Genomic DNA, 18605 nt, shown 5'->3' with positions numbered 1-18605 from the left:
AAACTTTCAGTTAGAGTTCAGAAGAATTAGGGAGGGGGATCTCATCGATCTGTTTTCAAATTCTAACAGGATTGGACAGGGTAGATGCAGGAAGGATGTTCCTGAGGGTGGGTGTGTACGGAACCAGGGGTCAGAGTCTGAGGATACGGGGTAAACCATGCAGGACAGAGATGAGAAATTTCTTCGCCCAGAGAGCGGTGAATTTGTGGAATTCGTTACAACAGAAAGTAGTTGAGGCCAAAACATGGTGGGCTGGATTCTCTGTCGGCCGGATTCTCCGTTTCGCCCGGCAGCGCACTCACGCCCGCGGATTTCCCGTCGGGAAACCCCATTAGCCGGCTGCCGGGACAGAGAATGGGTGGTGCTGGTGGGGGCGCACCGCATCGGAAAACGGGATGGAAAATCCCGCCCAGCCAAGTTGGGGTTCGAACCAGTGACATTTTCTCAGAAAGCACAGCTATGTGGCCATGGGATGAGAATAGGGTTAGACTTGCGGCCAGAATCGCAAAATGTTACAGTGCAGAAGGAGGCCATTTGGTCCACTGTGTCTGCACCGGCTCTCCAAACGAGTATCATGACTTAATGCCGCTGCACATTGTTTCCCAGTACCCCTGCACATTGTTTCTATTCAAATATTCATCAAAAGCCTTCTTGACTGCCTTGACTACACTTCCAGGCCACGCATTCCAGATCCAACCCACTCACTGTGTGAAGAAGATTTTTCTCACATCACATGGCAATGGAATTCCCAACTCCTTCCAAAATCAAGCAGATCATCAACACCCGTGGTCCAGTGGGGAAAGGCTGGGAGGGGAGTGGATGGTGAGGAGTGGATGGTGGGGATTGGATGGTGAAGAGTGGATGGTGAAGAGTGGATGGTGAGGAGTGGATGGTGAGGAGTGGATGGTGAAGAGTAGATGGTGAAGAGTGGATGGTGAGGAGTGGATGGTGAAGAGTAGATGGTGAGGAGTGGATGGTGAAGAGTGGATGGTGAGGAGTGGATGGTGAAGAGTAGATGGTGAGGAGTGGATGGTGAAGAGTAGATGGTGAGGAGTGGATGGTGAAGAGTAGACGGTGAGGAGTGGACGGTGAGGAGTGGACGGTGAGGAGTGGACGGTGAGGAGTGGACGGTGAGGAGTGGACGGTGAAGAGTGGACGGTGAAGAATGGACGGTGAAGAATGGACGGTGAGGAGTGGACAGTGAGGAGTGGACGGTGAGGAGTGGACGGTGAGGAGTGGACGGTGAGGAGTGGACGGTGAGGAGTGGACGGTGAACAGTGGATTGGATTTGTTTATTGTCATGTGTACCGAGGTACAGTGAAAAGTATTTTTCTGCGAGCAGCTCAACAGATCATTCAGTACATGGAAGAAAAGGGAATTAAGCAATTCAAGAAAATACATGAGAATACATAATAGGGCAACGCAAGATATACAATGTAACTACATAAGCATTGGCATCGGTTGAAGCATACAGGATGTAGTGTTAATGAGGTCAGTCAATAAGAGGGTCATTTAGGAGTCTGGTGACAGTGGGGAAGAAGCTGTTTTTGAGTCTGTTCATGCGTGTTCTCAGACTTCTGAATCTCCTGCCCGATGGAAGAAGTTGGAAAAGTGAGTAAGCCGGGTGGGAGGGATCCTTGATTATGCTGCCCGCTTTCCCCAGGCAGCGGGAGGTGTAGATGGAATCAATGGATGGGAGGCAGGTTCGTGTGATGAACTGGGCGGTATTCACAACTCTCTGAAGTTTCTTGCGGTCCTGGGCCGAGCAGTTGCCATACCAGGCTGTGATGCAGCCCGATAGGATGCTTTCTATAGTGCATCTGTAAAAGTTGGTAAGGGTTAATGTGGACATGCCGAATTTCCTTAGTTTCCTGAGGAAGTATAGGCGCTGTTGTGCTTTCTTCATGATAGCGTCAACGTGAGTGGACCAGGATAGATTTTTGGTGATGTGCACCCCTAGGAATTTGAAACTGCTCACCATCTCCACCTCGGCTCCATTGATGCTGACAGGGTGTGTACAGTACTTTGATTCCTGAAGTTGATGACCAGCTCTTTAGTTTTGCTGGCATTGAGGGAGAGATTGTTGTCATTACACCACTCCACTAGGTTCTCTATCTCCCTCCTGTATTCGGACTCGTCGTTATTCGAGATCCGGTCCACTATGGTCGTATCGTCAGCAAACTTGTAGATGGAGTTGGAGCCAAGTTTTGCCACGCAGTCGTGTGTGTACAGGGAGTAGAGTAGGGGGCTAAGTACGCAGCCTTGCGGGGCACCGGTATTGAGGACTATTGTGGAGGAGGTGTTGGTGTTCATGGGTGGATGGGTGAAGAGTGGGTGGCGAAGAGTGGGTGGCGAAGAGCGGGTGGCGAAGAGCGGGTGGCGAAGAGCGGGTGGCGAAGAGCGGGTGGCGAAGAGCGGGTGGCGAAGAGCGGGTGGCGAGGAGCGGGTGGCGAGGAGCGGGTGGCGAGGAGCAGGTGGCGAGGAGCGGGTGGCGAGGAGCGGGTGGCGAGGAGCGGGTGGCGAGGAGCGGGTGGCGAGGAGCGGGTGGCTGAAGAGATGGTGACGAGTGGATGGTGACGAGTGGATGGTGACGAGTGGATGGTGACGAGTGGATGGTGACGAGTGGATGGTGACGAGTGGATGGTGACGAGTGGATGGTGACGAGTGGATGGTGACGAGTGGATGGTGACGAGTGGATGGTGACGAGTGGATGGTGACGAGTGGATGGTGACGAGTGGATGGGTGAAGAGTGGATGGGTGAAGAGTGGATGGGTGAAGAGTGGATGGGTGAAGAGTGGATGGGTGAAGAGTGGATGGGTGAAGAGTGGATGGGTGAAGAGTGGATGGGTGAAGAGTGGATGGGTGAAGAGTGGATGGGTGAAGAGTGGATGGGTGAAGAGTGGATGGGTGAAGAGTGGATGGTGAAGAGTGGACATTGAGGAGTGGTTGGTGAGGAGTGGGTGGGTGGTGTTTGGGATGTGCTGAATAAGAGAACATTAGGGAAAATACATTCATTGAAAGAAACATCAATAGTAAAGATTATATTTTAAAATAATTTGGAAAAGGACATCTTTGTTTGATGGCTCGCAGCTCTAGACATGAACTGAGAGAAAGTCTGAGAGGGTGAATAATAAAAAAATGACACTGTCTCGTTAAAAGGAAGTTCAATTAATGGACATGAAGGGGAAGATTGTTTGAATTATGTATACCATCGCTGAACACTAAGCTCAATAGTTCTCTGGGGACAATACTAATGTGATAGGGAGGAGGAAAATACAGTGCATTTAAACACGGGCAGGATGAGGAGCTGAATGCCAAGGACTGTTCCCAGCATGGCTTCACTGCTACCTAGTTGCATTGTTCTCCAATTGTCAAAGAGCTGTATCAAGGTGATTTAATCGTGGGAACATTGATGAACCTGCATGTGAACTAAAATGCAGTACACCCAGCCCTGCGTTTGAAACTCTGAAATGCAGTACACCCAGCCCTGCGTTTGAAACTCTGAAATGCTTCATTTAGAAGGTCCAAATTCTGTAATTTAAAAATTGAATTTATATTGCAATGAGCAATTGTGGATGATATTATTAAATCTCTTTTTTAAAAAAGCCAACCTTTTTAATTGATTAAAGCAATTTTGTCAATTCTCTTTGTTTCTTTCGGTCTCCACTTTCATGACATACGTTGACATAAAGCCTGCAAATGTCCCTCCAGACCCTCACCACGTAGCGATTCTTCAGCTAAGAGCTAGCTAGCAAACATCAGACTATTTAACGGTAGCACAGTGGTTAGCACTGTTGCTTCACAGCGCCAGGGTCCCAGGTTCAATTCCCGGCTTGGGTCATTGTCTGTGCGGAGTCTGCGCATCCTCCCCGCGTCTGCGTGGGTTTCCTCCGGGTATTGCAGTTTCCTCCCATAAGTCCCGGAAGACAAGCTTGTTAGGTGAATTGGACATTCTGAATTCTCCCTCCGTGTACCCGAACAGGCACCAGAGTGTGGCGACTAGGAGATTTTCGCAGTAACTTCATTGCAGTGTTAATGTAAGCCTACCTGTGACACTAATAAAGATTATTATTATTATCACAGCTAAACCTAATCCTATTCTCAATCGATGTCCAGCCTTTCTGGCCAGAATTAATGGCTAGTGGTCAAGGGTGGGAATCCTGGTGATTTTTTGCCTGTGGTCTTGAGTACATATTATATACACCATAGAACCAGGGTGTTCGGCCCAGCCAGCCTATGCTGTACTTAACCCAATTGCTTCTCCCATAAATGTCCTTTTAGCTAGCCCAATCGTGACCAGGAATCAAACATGGGATCTTCAGGTGTTAATGACTTGGTACTAACCTGCACGACACCATAGTCACTGATTACAACTATCTCCATTTTGATAATGCTTTAAATATAGAAAACATACCAAGTTATTTGAATGAGACACACCAGCCAAGGATGGATTAATTAAGTAAGAGTTGTGGCAGAAGTTTTTTCAAAGAGGGCCTTGCGGGAGGAGAAGGAGATGAAGAAGCCAAAGGCGTGAATTCCAGAGAGTCGAACCTCACTAGCTGAAGGCATGACCTTGAAAAGAGGGAAGGTGATAACACAGAAGGATGGAAACAAGGGAATGGAACACAAATGGATGAGGGTGGGATGGGTTGTAGGGCTGGAGGAGGTTATTGGATAGGGGAGAGATGGAGTTTTGGAGGGATTTGGGAACTTGCCGCACCTCTAGCCAAGCTGTGCCAATACAGCTACAACACTGGCATCTACCCACAGTGTGGAAAATTGCCCAGGTGTGCCCTGTTCCCAAAACAAAAGTGATGGGAAGGGTCACCAACAGTTCTATCAAGCGGAACTTGTTTAGGAATAACCTGCTCACTGATACTCAGTTTGGGCTTCACCAGGGTTATTCAGCTCCTGACCTCATTTCAGCCTTGGTTCAAACATGGACAAAAGAGCTGAACTCCAGAGGTGAGGTGAGAGTCCCTGCCCTTGACATCAAGGCAGCATTTGACCAAGCATAAAATTAGGGGAAAACCTTCCGCTGGTTGGAGTCATACCTAACGCAAAGGAAGATGGTTGTGGTGGTTGTTCGAGGTCAATCATCTCAGCTCCAGGACATCACTGAAGGAGTTCCTCAGAGTAGTGTCCTCAGACCAACCATCTTCAGCTGCTTTATCAATGACCTCCCTTCCATCATAAGATCAGAAGTGGGGATGTTCATTGATGACTGCACCATTCGCAACTTCTTAGATAATGAAGCAGTCCATGTCCAATTGTTATAAGACCTGGACAATATTCAGACCTGGGCTGACAAGTAACATTTGTGCCACACAAGTGCCAAACAATGACCATCACCAACAAGAGCAAATCTAACCATCATTGCTCTTTAACATTCAATGGCATTACCATCGCTGAATCTCCCGATATCAACAATCTTTGATCACAAACTGAACTGGACTAGCCATATAAATATTGTGGCTACAAGGGCAGGTGAACGTCTGGTAATCCTGTGGCAAATAACTCACCTCCTGACTCCCCAAAGCCTGTTCACCATCTACTAGGAGTGTAATGGAATACTCTCCACTTGCCTGGATGGGTGCAGCTCCAACAACAGCAGGGGCAGCAGGGTAGCATGGTGGTTAGCATAAATGCTTCACAGCTCCAGGGTCCCAGGTTCGATTCCCGGCTGGGTCACTGTCTGTGTGGAGTCTGCATGTCCTCCCCCTGTGTGCGTGGGTTTCCTCCGGGTGCTCCGGTTTCCTCCCACAGTCCAAAGATGTGCGGGTTAGGTGGATTGGCCATGCTAAATTGCCCGTAGTGTCCTAAAAAAAGTAAGTAAGGTTAAGGGGGGGGTTGTTGGGTTACAGGTATAGGGTGGATACGTGGGTTTGAGTAGGGTGATCATGGCTCGGCACAACATTGAGGGCCGAAGGGCCTGTTCTGTGCTGTACTGTTCTATGTTCTATGTTCTAACACTCAAGAAGCTCAACATCATCCTGGATAAAGCAAGCCGCTTGATTGGCACCCCTTCCACAAACATTCAATCCCCCCACCACAAACTCACAGTAGCAGCCGTCTGTACCATCTACAAGATGGACTGTAGGAACTCACCAAGGCTTCTTCGGAAGCACCTACCAAACCCATGTCCACTACCATCTAGAAGGACACATTGGAACACCATCACCTGGAGGTTCCCCTCCAAGTCACACACTATCCTGACTGGGAAATATATCGCTGTTCCTTCGCTGTCGCTGGGTCAAAAACCCCTCCCTGACAGCACTGTGTGGTGCACCTACAACACAGGGACTGCAGTGGTTCAAGAAGGTAGCTCACCACCACCTTCCATAGGACAATTAGGGATGGGTAATAAATGCTGGCCTAGCAGGCAACGCCCACATCCTGCGAATGAAGAGAGACAAAATTTAAACTCAAGGAGAAGAGGAGGGGAGCTGGTACAATCAATCTCAAATTGAGCCAAATGAGACACTTTACAAGAGACAGCTGAACCATCCATTACTTTCCTTGTTCACTGCCAAACCTCTGATGAGAATGTCCAAAACCACTTGCTGCTTATGGTAATGAAAGGGCCACTCAAGGGTACTTCACTGGGGAGACTGATAAACATCCACAAGCTTTTGGGTTTGAGGTTCATTGAGAAATAAAACACTTACCTCTGGAAAATAATGTTCCACATTATCCAAGAAGATCCTTTCCTTGGTGCTCTGTTGTTACACAAAACTGACATTAATCATTCAACGCTTCATTCCAAATTGCCCATACAATAATGACTGCTTGTGTTAATAAGATATGTTGCAGAACACGGTCATTATAGTCTTGCGTCCAATTTTGGCTGCATGGGAGGCCTCTTACTCTGAGTGAGAAGGTTCAAGCCCCACTCCAGAGATTTGGACAGGGAGCGTTGCATAAAATGTTAACCTGAGGCCCTTTCTGCCTCTCAAGTAAGACAAAACCTTTATAAGAGGAAGGGAGTACAGTTTACCTAGTATGCTGGCCAATATTTATCATACAACCAATATTACTGAGACGAGATTAAGTTATTGACATGGCTGCGGTTTGGATGGAGCCCACATGGCACCTATCATCCCAATCCTGAATGTTGACCCAGTCTTGCTGTGTGCAAGGCACAGACCACTTCGGTGGCGAATGGTACTGAACACAGTGTAATCAACAGCAACCATCCCCAAGTGCGGACTTCATTGATGAAACAGTTAAAGATGGTTGGTCCTCGGGTACAGCCCTAAGGAACCCTTACAGTGATGCCCTGCGGCTGAGATGATTGGCATCCAACAACCCATTTTCCTTTATGCTAGGTACTACTCCAGCCGAGGGCGGCGCGGTGGCGCAGTGGTTCGCACTGCTGCCTCATGGCGCCTAGGACCCAGGTTTGATCCCAGCCCCGGGTGGAATTTACACATTCTCCCTGTATCTGCATGGGTCTCACCCCCAAAACCCAAAAGATGTGCTGGGTAGGTGGATTGGCCACGCTAAATTGCTCCTTAATTAGAAAAAAGAAAAGAATTGGGTACTCTACATTTTTTGATAAAGGTATGATTCCAGCCAAAGGAGAGTTTTTTTCCCCCCTTGATTCCCACTGACACCATTTTTGCCAGGGCTTCTTTCAAACCTCGGTCAAATGCTGCCTTGTTGTGAAGAGCAGTCCGCACTCACCTCACCCTCTTCATGTTTGGACCAAGGCTACCATGAGGTCAGGAGCTGACTGGTCCTGGTGGAACGCAAACTGCACGTCAGTGATCGGATTAGTGCTGAGTAAGTGCTGCTTGATAGCCCTCTTGATAACCCCTTCCATCGCTTTGCTGAAGATTGAGTGTAGACTGATGAGGCAGTAATTGGCCGGGTTGGATTTGTGGATAGAAAGAAAAAGAAAGAAAGAAATTATCTTTATTGTCACAAGTCGGCTTACATTAACACTGCATGAGGTTACTATGAAAATCCCCTAGTCGCGACATTCCGGCACCTGTTTGGGTACACAGAGGGAGAATTCAGAATTCTCAGCCGGTACGGGAATTGAACCCGCGCTGCTGGCCTTGTTCTGCATCACAAACCAGCTGTTTAGCCCACTGAGCTAAACCAGTCCCTGCTACATACCTCGGCAAGTTTTCACATTGCAGTTGTAACTGTACTGGAATATCCTAACTCTTACATATTTTGAGCAATCAAATGGGCAGGACTACACTTGACTGTGATTCTCTCCGGTAGTGGGTCGGATCTTGAACAACGACGAGCCAGAATACAGGAGGGAGATAGAGAACCTAGTGGAGTGGTGCAACGACAACAATCTCTCCTTCAATGCCAGCAAAACTAAAGAGCTGGTCATTGACTTCAGGAAGCAAAGTACTGAACACACCCCTGTCAGCATCAACGGGGCCGAGGTGGAGATGGTTGACAGCTTCAAATTCCTAGTGCCGCACATCACCAAAAATCTGTCCTGGTCCACCCATGTCGGCGCTACCACCAAGAAAGCACAACAGCGCCTATACTTCCTCAGGAAACTAAGGATTTTCGGCATGTCCACACTGACTCTTACCAACGTTTATAGATGCACCATAGAAAGCATCCTATCTGGCTGCATCACGGCCTGGTATGGCAACTGCTCGCCCCTAGAACGAACCTGCCTCCCATCCATTGACTCTGTCTACTACCTCCCGCTGCCTGGGGAAAGCGGGCAGCATAATCAAAGACCCCTCCCATCCGGCTTACTCACTCTTCCAACTTCTTCCATCGGGCAGGAGATACAAAAGTCTGAGAACACGCACAAACAGACTCAAAAACAGCTCCTTCCCCGCTGTTACCAGACTCCTAAATGCCCCTCTTATGGACTGACCTGATTAACACTACACTCCTGTAGGCTTCACCCGATGCCGGTGCCTATGTATTTACATTGTGTACCTTGTGTTGCCCTATTATGTATTTTCTTTTTATTTTATGTTATTTTCATGTACTTAATGATCCGTTTGAGCAGCTCGCAGGAAAATACTTTTCACTGTACCTCGGTACACGTGACAATAAACAAACCCAATCCAAATCCAAATAAAAATAATGGGTGACCCTTGGAAGGCAAGGCTCACGTGTGTACAGAGGCCCCTTAATCCGAGGCATTGGTTTCTGTGGAATTTCTTCTGAATGGGTTAGCGCCTGTGAGACAGAAAGGGAGAAAGCGGAGGCGAGGAACTGAATAAAGAGCAAGCCAACTCTGACATTTTACAATGGCTTCACAGAGATAGAAACTGTAAAATACTAAGGAGATTCGATGAACCCTTTGGGAGGAAGTCAGCGCTCTATACATATTGCTAATGTTCCAGTAATTGTTTGTAATAGTTCAGTCAAGCTTTCTCCAGCTTAAGCAGTAAAAACACAGGCTAATAGCTGTGCTACACTATGCTACAAAATTAATAAAAGATTAACATTTAATGGCATCACTCACAGCATTCATAAGTAACTGTTTTGTTAAACGTTGATAGTTCTACACCAGTGGAAGTTATATAAAGAGACTGATTGTGATTCTGCCATTAGTAAGCTTGGAGCACTTAAGCTCAAGTGGGGAAGTGTAATCATCCCACTTAGCAACACAATCCTCAATTTTATACAAACGATCATATCTCTACACTTACTGGTGCCTCTTGAATCTCCTTTCACGTTGCATTTCCTGGTTTAAAGCTGATCGGAGAGTGCAATGTGATAATAACTTGATCATCTATGTTTTTTAAGTGTCAGTCGAGGGGTAGATATAAACCAGGACATCCCTACACTTTGTCCAAGAATAGTGTCATGGGGTCTTTTACACCCAGCTGAGAGGGCAGACGGAGCATCAGTTCAACATCTCGCCTGGGAAACGTTGCCCCTGACATTGCAGCACTCCCTCGGTATTGCACTAAGGTGTCAGCCTGGGCTTCGTGCTCAGCTTTCTCGAGTGAAACTTAGAGCCGATCTGCTGATTCAGAGGCGAGTGTGGGATTCACTGAAGCAAGGCGAACACCATCCAAGTTAACAACAACCACCCGCATTTATATAGCGCTGTTTCAGACCGGAGAGGGGCTAAATTAAACAGCATTAATCTCTCATCTCACCACCCATCCTTAAAAAGAAAGATGTTCTGATTTGTCCATTCATACAGAGACCACCAAGAAAATAAATGTTCATTTGCGTGGGTTCCAGAGTCCGGAATCAAGGTCCAATTCAGGTATTCCTTCACGGAGGTTGGTGGACTGAAAACCGATGCTGGATAATTCACTTTTCCAGTGGCGTCGAAGTCACACAACGCCACAGGCAGGCAGGGATGGACCATTCCTGTTGAATTGTACCAGCAGTGTGGGCCTCAGCTCCTTGACTGTGAGGCTGTTAGTCAGATGACGAGGTGAGACTTCAAACCCACAGAATAGTGGTTAGGTTTTTTGCCTCAGGGAATGGGGACGTTTCAATGGGACTTTAGGGGATTCCAGTTCAGTGGTGTAGTGGTATTGTCATTGGATAAGTAATCCAGAGAACCAGGGTAATGCTCTGGGGCCCCTGGTTCGAATCCCACCAGGGCAGATGGTGGAACCTGAATCCAATAAAAATCTGGAATGATGAGTCTGATGATGACCATTGTCGATTGTTGTAAAAGCCCATCTGATTCACCAATGTCCTTTAGTGAAGGAAATCTGCCGACCTTACCCGGTCTGGCCTACATCTGACTCCTGACCCACAGTAATGTGGTTGACTTTGAAATGGCCCAGCCAAGCCACTCAGTTCAAGGGCAATTAGGGTTGGCCAATAAATGTTGGCCATGCCAATGACATCCCGTGAATTTCCAAGGCTACCAGCTAATTTATAGCACCTCAGCCATTCATGCCTGATCCTATGATGTGAAGATGCCGGCGTTGGACTGGGGTGAGCACAGTAAGAAGTCTTACAACATCAGGTTAAAGTCCAACATGTTTGTTTCAAACACTAGCTTTCGGAGAACTGCTCTTTCCTCAGGTGAGTGAATCATTCACTCACCTGAGGAAGGAGCAGTGCTCCGAAAGCTAGTGTTTGAAACAAACATGTTGGACTTTAACCTGGTGTTGTAAGACTTCTTACTATGTCTGATCCTAGACAGTGAGCTATTCCACTGTGCATCCGGTTTCTCCCTAATCTTCGCACATACACAGCATTTCCCAGCTGGAGTTACTAGCTAACATTGAGGATTGGGAGCCTGGGCAAATTTCTTTCCTTTATTCTGCTCCACAGGTCTGGGGGTGGTTTGTAGTGGGAATAGAAACAGAAGAAGGCCATTCAGCCCCAAACGTTCCGCTCGACAATTCAATGAAATTATGACTGATGCTTTCAGACAAATTTTTGAGTTTTGCGAGTACGTAATGAGTAGGGTGGATAATGGGGAGCCAGTCGATGTAGCATAAGGAGGTTCTTGTGGCATTCCTGACTCTGAGCCGAAAGTTCTTGGTTCTTGGTTCTGGTCCCACCCTTGGGTGTCGTTACATGCGGATGACCTGCTGTTATATGTTGCAGACCCAGTGAAGGGGATGATGGAGGTTATGCGGATCCTTGGGGAGTTTGGGGACTTTTCAGGTTATAAGCTCAACGTGGGGAAAAGTGAGCTCTTTGTGGTGCATGCGGGGGACCAGGGAAGGGGAATAGACGAGCTACCGCTGAAGAGGGCGGAGAGGAGCTTTCAATACCTGGGGATCCAGGTAGCTAGGAACTGGGGGGCCCTGCATAAGCTCAATTTGGCACGGTTGGTGGAACAGATGGAGGAGGATTTCAAGAGATGGGATATGCTGCCACTCTCCGTGGCGGGTAGGGTGCAGTCGGTCAAGATGATGGTCCTCCCAAGGTTCCTGTTTGTGTTCCGATTCCTGCCCATCCTAATCCCCAAGGCTTTTTTTAAACGAGTAAGCAGGAGCATTATGGGATTCATATGGGTGAATAAGACCCCGAGGGTGAAGAGGTGTTTTTGGAGTGTAGCAGGGACAGAGCGGGGCTGGCGCTGCCGAATCTATGTGGCTATTATTGGGCAGCTAATGTGGCGATGATCCGTAAGTGGGTAATGGAGGGAGAGAAGTTGGTGTGGAAGAGGCTAGAGGTGGCATCTTGTGTGGGTACGAGTCTGGGGGCGCTGGTGATGGCACCGTTGCCGCTCCCGCCGACAAGCTACACCACGAGTCCGGTGGTGGCGGTGACTCTGACGATCTGGGGGCAGTGGAGGTGACATAGGGGTGAGGTGGGGGCCTCGGTCTGGTCCCCGATACGAGAGAACCACAGGTTCATTCCGGGTAGGATGGATGGGGGGTTTCTGAGCTGGCACCGGGCAGGGATTAAAAGAATGGGGGACCTATTCATCGATGGGACTTTTACGAGCCTAGGGGCGCTAGAGGAGAAATTTGGGTTACCTCCCGGGAATGCTTTTAGGTACATGCAAGTGCGTTTGTGAGACGGCAGCTGAGGGAATGTTCGCTGCTCCCAGCACGATGAATTCAGGACAGGGTGATTTCGGGCGTATGGGTTGGAGAAGGCAAGGTCTCGGCGATCTATCAGGAACTGCAGGAAGTGGAGGAGGCCTCAGTGGAGGAGTTAAAGGGCAAGTGGGAGGAGGAGCTCGGGGAGGAGCTGGATGAGGATCTGTGGGCTGATGCCCTGAGTAGGGTTCATTCCTCCTCCTCTTGCGCCAGGCTCAGCCTAATCCAGTTCAAAGTTGTTCATAGGGCGCATATGACGGGGGCGAGGATGAGTAGGTTTTTTGGGGTGGAGGACAGGTGTGTGAGGTGCTCGGGGAGCCCAGCAAATCACGCCCATATCTTCTGGACGTGCCCGGCGCTGGAGGGGTTCTGGAGGGGCTTTGTGAGGACTATGTCCAAAGTTGTGAGCACGCGGATCAAGCCGAGCTAGGGGATAGCATTATTCGGAGTATCGGACAAGCCGGGAGTGCAGGAGCCGAAAGAGGCCAGTGTTCTGGCCTTTGCATCCCTGGTAGCCCGGCAGAGGATCCTATTAATGCGGAGGGATGCAAAGCCTCCAAGCATGGAAGCTTGGATTAATGATATGGCAGGGTTAATCAAGCTGGAAAGGATAAAGTTTGCCTTGCGAGGGTCTGTGCAGGGGTTCTCCAGGCGGTGGCAACCGTTCCCAGACTTTCTCACGGAACGTTAGGTGGAGGTCAACAGCAGCAGCAACTGGGTGGTGGGGGGGTTGGTTTTTCTTTTTTGTTTAGATTAGAGTGGGCCTTTTTCCTTTCTGGCGTGTTTATTTGTTAAATGGGGGTTATTGTATTTTGTTGGCAATCCCATGTATAATTTTTGCTTGTTTTGTGCTTTATTCCTTTTTCTGTTTGGAGTGTTTTGTTGAAAATCGGTGAAAATTTGAATAAATATATTTTTTTTAAAAGAAAGAGATTTGGGTGCGCTTGTCCAAGGATTGCAGAAAGTTAGCATGCAAATGTAGCAAGTAATTAGGAAGGCAAATGGTATGTTGGCCTTTATTGCAAAGGGATTGGAGTACAGGGCTAAAGAAGTGTTACTCCAATAATATAGGATTTTGGGAATATCACATCTGGAGTACTCTGCGCAGTTTTGGTCTCCATGTTTAAGAAAGGGTGACTTGCATTGGAGACGGTACAGCAAATGTTCACTGGATTGGTCGTGGGATTGAGGGGTTTGTCCTATGATGTGATGTTAAGTAATTGAGTTTATATTCTCTGTATTTTAAAAGAACATGAGACAATCGAATTAAAACGCACAAAATGCTGAAAGGACTTGATAGGGTAGACACTGAGATTGGATTCTGCTGGTCGGGGAATCTAAAATGAAATCCAGAACACATTCTCAGGATATAGGGGCCTATCATTTAGGACTGAGATGAGGAGAAATTTCTTCACTCAAAGGGTTGTGAATCTTTGGGATTCTCCATCCGAGAGAGTTGCGGATGCTCCATCGTTGAACATATTTAAGGGGCAATTAACAGATTTGTGGGTCTTGGGAAATTAAGGGATACGGGGAGTGGGCAGGAAAATGGAGTTGAAACCCAACATCAGCCCTGATCGTATTGAATGGCAGAGCAGGTTTGACGAGCCGAATCGTCTCCTCGTGCAGGGGAGACAGTGGCATAGTGGTATTATCACTGGATTAGTAATCCAGACACCCAGGGTTTTGCTCTGGGGATCCAAGTTCAAATCCACCACGGCAGATGGTAAAATTTAAATTCAATAAAATATCTGGAATTAAAAGTCTAATGATCACCATGAAACCTTGTCACTTGTTATAAAAATCCATCTGGTTCGCTAATGTACTTTAGAGAAGGAAATCGGCCGTCCTTACCTGGCCTGGCCTACATGTGACTCCAGACCCACAGCAATGCGGTTGACTCTTTACTTAATATAAATTTAGAGTACCCAATTCTGTTTTTTTCCAATTAAGGGGCAATTTAGTGTGGCCAAACCACCTACCCTGCACATCTTTGGGTTGTGGGGGTGAGACCCGCACAGACACGAGGAGAATGTGCAAACTCCACACGGACAGTGACCCGAGGCCGGGAACGAACCCGAGTCCTCGGCGCCATGAGGCAGCAGTGCTAACCACTGATGTGGTTGACTATTAAAATGCCAGTCAGTTCGAGGGCAATCAGGCAAGGGCAAAATGGTGGCCTTGTCTGCGACACCCACATCTTATGAAAGAATAATAAAAAATGTTCCTATTTCTTCTGTTGCGTGTTCTATCTCCCAATTCTACCTACCGGTCTTGTTAATAAAGCCCTTCATATCTTTACCTAACAAAAATCTATCAGTTTCAATTTTGGAATATTCTGTTGTTCCCCCTCCCTCCAAGAGCTTTTTGGAGAAGTTCCAGATTTCCATTACTCTTTACGTGAAGCAGTGCTTCTTGACACACCTCCTGATTGGATTGATTCTAATTTTAAGATTTTGCACCCTTGTTCTCGACTTGCCCCACCAGAATAGCTTCTCTCCACCAACTCCTTCATCTTAAACATCGCCACAGAATTACCCGTTAATCTTTAAACCAGAGCTTGCCAGACATTTTCCCAGCGTGACCCCATTTGAGCGGCACGGTAGCACAACAGTTAGCACTGTTGCTTCACAGCGCCAGTGTTACTGTGAAAAGCCCCTAGTCGCCACATTCCGGTGCCTGTTTGGGGAGGCCGATGCGGGAATTGAAAGCTGCTGCCTTGTTCTGCATGAGAAGCCAGCTATTTACCCCAGTGTGCTAAACCAGAAATAGCATTGATCACAGGCAGTTTTATGTCAACTTATCGAAGTTCAAGTTTCTCTTTTAGTAAAGGTGTATCAGCTGAGCAAGAAGCCTTGCTCGACCTAGCCAGTCCTTATCTGACCTCCTTCATGGCAGGGATTAGTGTATAGGTAAGGAGACGGAGCCCTGCCTGGTATCCCTTCTCTAGTCCAGGGGCAATAGGTCATCTGTGACAGCCCAATCACTGTGCTGAATGAGATTAATACTCGGCCCAGATGGTGAAATTAATAATGGCACTTTCTTTAGTCCAAATGGTTCAGCTCTCTCACCTAACCAACTGAGCAACCGGGGGAAAGTTATTCCTAAATGCTGCTGAGGTTAGTCATAGGATTGCTAAAAATGCAGGGCAGTAGATTAGCGTTGCCCGAGATTTATTTGCCGGATGACAGGTATTAAAGAATCAAGCTGGCAGCTTTAAACATTGTGGATAGCACAATCGCTTCACAGCTCCAGGGTCCCAAGTTCGATTCCGGCTTGGGTCACTGTCTGTGCGGAGTCTGCACATCCTCCCCGTGTCTGCGTGGGTTTCCTCCGGGTGCTCCGGTTACCTCCCACAGTCCAAAGATGTGCAGATTAGGTGGATTGGCCATGATAAATTGCCCTTAGTGTCCAAAATTGCCCTTAGTGTTGTGTGGGGTTACTGGGTTATGGGGACAGGGTGGAGGTGTTAACCTTGGGTAGGGTGCTCTTTCCAGGAGCCGGTGCAGATTCGATGGGCCGAATGGCCTCCTTCTGTACTGTAAATTCTATGAAACAACCTTCACAATCATAGTTGAGGGCGATTATCTTCCCAATGGTTTGCTTCTGTCAAATGTTAGCTGAAAGAGGGGAGGTGAGGAGTGTTTTTTTAAATATATACTGTTCTTTTGTGATCTGGAAATGATTGATTTAGATGCGAAAAGGTGGGAGGAGGCTCGAGTGGAATCTAAACCCTGGCATCCACTGGTTTCTGTGACGTATATCCTGCAAAAGCACTGCCTGAGAAAATGGTGGAAGCTGATTCAATGGTGACTTTCAAAAAGGAATAGTAGACACTAGAAAAGGGGTGAAAAGAAGTGGGGCCAATTGAACAGCTCCTTCAAAGGGCCAGCACAAATATTATGGTCTCCTTCAATACTGACAGGTTCTATGATGCTTTTCAGTGTTCCTCACATCTATCTTTGTACACAAAATGTTTTTTTTTCTTTTTCTAAATAAATTTAGAGTACCCAATCATTTTTTCCAATGAAGGGGCAGTTGAGCGTGGCCAATCCACCTACCCTGCACATCTTTGGGTTGTGGGGACGAAACCCAAGCAAGCACGGGGAGAATATACAAACTCCAGAGACAGTGACCCAGAGCCAGAATTGAACCTGGGACCTCAGCGCTGTGAAGCAGCAGGGCTAACCACTGTGCCACTGCAAAATGTTTTGTTTTAATCTAACTGCCCCCTATATTCCCTGGAAGATTCTTTAGGCAATAGACGGTCGCAGTCAGCTTGATTTTTCCAGTGTATCTCAGGTGAACTGACTTCACCACAGACCTGATGCAATACTTACCAGGAAATGTAAAGCATGGGAAAATGCAGCATTTTCAGATGAAGGAATGAAACTTGCTGCTACTTTGAGAGTTCTGATGTATAGCAACGTCACACCCGACTTCATGCTACTATTGGACATCTACTGGAGTTTGCCCAAGCTTCTACTAAATTTAGCAGACTGTCAAAATATTGTTTGTCAAACCAGACAGAATCATGAAGGCGTGGAGGTCAGATTTCAGTGAGATTTTTATCAATACATTATTCTGCGTTTCAACAGCAATTCGGATTCAAACACAAGTCACCGCAGCTGTTCAAACTGAACAACCTTCGAGAGTACAGCACCGAAAATAGTCTGGACAAAGGTGAGCCTGTTCGGTTTTATCTGTCCACAGATCAGTCCCATTGCGACATCACTGTTCATCGCCCCAGCCACAGCACCTAATCCTTGCAAACCTGTTCAGCGGTCAATCAGCTGTGTTTTTTTATTTTAAAACTTACAAACCCCGGTTGTACATTTGGTCTACCCAATCCTGAATCTTGACCCTCCGCAGTTTGGTGCATCAAAATATTGTTTTGGGTTTACTCTTTCTCTCCTGTATTTTCATCTCGCTCTCTGAAGTTTCCACCTCTCCCAGAGTAACCTGCGTATGGGACAGACTCCAAGGAAATAAAAGTTGAAGAGTATTACTTCCTTTTGCAGAAATGATAAGTATCTGCTCAGGCTCCAGACAAAGTTATAAAGGTAAGCTATAGGCGTGCATTGGAATGATCAGAGTTTTCATGAAGTTTAATGGCTTCAGTACCATGGGAAAGGTAATGGTGCACAAAAGATGAAAGCTGTCTGTGCACGGTAGCGGAGAGTTAATGAGGGAGATAGAAGAAAAATGCAACCTCGAGCAAGTGGATAGCACTGCTGCCTCACAGCGCCCAGGATCCGGGTTCAATTCCAGCCTTGGGTGACTGTCCGTGTGGAGTTTGCACGTTCACCCAGTGTCTGCATGGGTTTCCTGCAGGTTCAACTATTTCCTCCCACAGTCCAAAGATGTGTAGATTAGGTGGAGTGGCTGTACTAAATTGCCCCTTAATGTCCAAAGACATGCAGGTTAGGTGGATTAGCTGTGCTAAATTGCTTCTTAATGTTCAAAGATGTGCAGATTAGGTAGGGTTTCGGGGATAGGGCAGTGGAGAAGGCCTAGGTAGGAAGCTCTTTCAGAGGTTGGTGCAGAATCGATGGGCCGAACGGTTTCCTTCTGCAGTGTAGGGATTTTATGGACTGCCATTGAATAGGTTATTACCATTGCAAAGATTTGAACTAGAGTTTTCCTCTGCAAAGTATGGATGTCCACCAAGATTTTGAGGCCCCATCACCTGAAATCAGCGATGTTATCTCAAATGACAGTTCTGCAGAATCCAGCTGTATTGAGTACAATTAGGAATCAGGTGCTGACTGAACAGAGGTTGCGAGAGGAAAACCGTTGGATTTGCTTTGAAGAACAGATACTAATCCCACACTCACCTCAGTCACATTCATCTTTTGCTAATAGTGTTGAAACAGATATTTCAGATTAGATAGGTAGTTTGGACATTGACACAGTTAACTGTTGTATATAAAATGTAGAAAGATCGCTTGCTGGGCCAAAGTGTGTTCCATGACCTATTCCATTTTACAATGGAAATTATAGAAAGAACAAAGTTGATGTCAAAGTTGATTTGTCATCCCAAAGCATTTTATGATCAATGAAGTGCCTTTAAAAGGCAGTCACTTGTGATAACCGTAGAGAAACACAGCAGCTACCCTGCGTAGTGAGATC

Source organism: Scyliorhinus canicula, chromosome 24 (assembly GCF_902713615.1).
Source record: "Scyliorhinus canicula chromosome 24, sScyCan1.1, whole genome shotgun sequence".
Lineage (NCBI taxonomy): Eukaryota > Metazoa > Chordata > Chondrichthyes > Carcharhiniformes > Scyliorhinidae > Scyliorhinus > Scyliorhinus canicula.
This window is presented reverse-complemented; position numbering follows the sequence as displayed.